This window comes from Tupaia chinensis, unplaced genomic scaffold (genome assembly GCF_000334495.1).
Source record: "Tupaia chinensis unplaced genomic scaffold, TupChi_1.0 Scaffold000102_1, whole genome shotgun sequence".
Taxonomy (NCBI): domain Eukaryota; kingdom Metazoa; phylum Chordata; class Mammalia; order Scandentia; family Tupaiidae; genus Tupaia; species Tupaia belangeri.
In genome coordinates, this window is record NW_006159566.1 from 937,486 (window position 1) to 939,565 (window position 2,080).

The following is a 2,080-nucleotide window of genomic DNA, read 5'->3' on the forward strand; positions in this document are numbered from 1 at the left end:
TCCTCCATTCTCCTCTTGGGATCTTGGGTACACACACACATGCGCCCAGCGTGAGTTTAAGCCACCGGGTCCAGGACTCGAACTGCGGTCGGCTACATGGGAGTCCAGCGACATAGCCATTACGCTAACTGCTGGTCCCAGTTTTACTATTTTTTTAAGAGGTTTTGCCTTAGGGTGCGTGCACTTGCCAGAGAGAGTAAGACAGACATAGTGATAGGGAAAGTGAGAAATGATCCCCCAGGGGGGATGGCCATGCCACAACCCCTTCCCCGTTCTTCTCTTGGGATCTTGGGCATGCACACATGTGCCCAGCATGAGTGTCAAGCCACCAGGTCTGGGAACTGAACTGCTGTCAGCCACGTCGGAGTCCAGTGATGTAACTGTCACACCACCTGTTGGCCTATGTCTACAATTTTTTTTAAGGTTTTGGCCATAGGTATATGTGCTTGCCAGAGAGTGAGAGAAAAAGAGAGAGAGACAGTGAGAGGGAAAGTAAGAAATGACCTCCGGGGGGCATGGCCACACCGCAAGTCCTTTTACATTCTCCTCTTGAGATTTTAGGCATGCGTGCATATGTGCCTGGTGTGATTTTCAAGTCACCAGGTCTAGGGACTTGAACTGTGATTGGGCATAGGGGCAGTCCAGCACCTTAACCACTAGGCCACTTGCTGGCCCCCACGTGCTCTAAATTTATTGACAGCTGCCTCCGCAGGGTTCAGGACAGGGCAGAGCACATGGTAGGCACCCTCAAGAAACACTAGTGGAGTGAGTGATAGAATGAGAAACTTGGGCCAGCCCATGGCTTGGGGGTTAAGGTGGCTGGATCCCACAGAGCTGATCATGCAGTTTAAGTTCCAAACCTCTTGGCTTGAAAAACATGCTGGACACGTGTGTGTGCACGCTCCAGACCCTGAGAGAGTAGAGGAGAAAGGACCGCAGAGTGGCCGGAGTCCAGTGATGTAACTGTCACACCACCTGCTGACCTATGTCTGCATTTTTTTTTAAGGTTTTGGCCATACATCTGCCCAGCGGGCAATTTCTTGCTTTCCCATCCCCCCTCTCTTTCTCTTTCTCTGGTGAGCACATGTGCCCTACAGCAAAAATCTTCAAAAACAAGAATGGCTGGATAAGGTCCTTCCAGGCCATGTTGCTCGGGATGCCACAAGGGGAGAGAGCAGACATGCTGAGTGACCCGCCCGTGCGGACAGAACAGCTTGTGCTCCGGAGGCCAGCCCACCGCAGAGTCAGAGGGAGCCCTGGGCTGCCCGACCTCCGTAAGGGCAGAGCTGCCACAGCCCAGCTGCTCACAGCCCTCCAGGAGTAAGGGATGAAGTGTCCCTGCTTCTTACCGTCTATGTCTACACCACAGGCAGGTCTCCGATACCTGCGCTTTCTCCCAGAGTCCTGCAGTGAAATGTGCAGCTGGGGAGGACACCCACTCGCTCAGCCCTTATGGCGGGGGCCTGGGAGAACGACTATTCAGTTGCTGTTTGTGGGATCTTCCATTCCCTTCGACATGCTAAACCACAGCCCCCACTGTGTTCTGAGGCCCGCAAAGCCGCATTCTCTGTCTGTACCATCGTATGGGTTTTCCCTGGTACACCGCACAACCGGACCCTTCACACTAGCAGGTGGGAGGCCGTGCTCCACCGACTCCTCTCCGCTGAACTTGGAATTTTGGCAAAAGCCTGCAAGGATGTTGGAGCTGGAAACATTTTCCGAGAGAAAAATAAAAGCAGCCCTCCGAAAAGACCCTGCAGTAACTTGCCTGGTTAACATGCACCCAGCGCGCTTTGCCATTGTGGGAGCTGAACTTAATTTGTCGGAACATGGAGCTGCTGCTTAGCATTTCCTCCTCCTCCCCTCCTTCTCCCCCGCTCCTTCTCCTCCTTCTAGTTAATTCTGAGTGGAGATAAATCTTGAAAGCAGACATCGGAGGGCACAGCAGGGGGCCTGGCAAAGTCATTTGGGCTGTAGCATCCAAGACGCCCCTTTGCTACGTTCTGAGCAATTAAAACTTACCTGAGGGAACCAGCAGTTAGCGTAATGGCTATGTCGCTGGACTCCCACATAGTCTACC

The 2,080-nt window shown here is 53.1% G+C and overlaps 1 pseudogene; it reads right to left on the reverse strand.

Moving 5' to 3' along the window:
* Positions 1-2,080, reverse strand: part of LOC102491663 (26S proteasome non-ATPase regulatory subunit 7-like) — a 20,838-nt pseudogene that overhangs the window by 14,270 nt on the left and 4,488 nt on the right.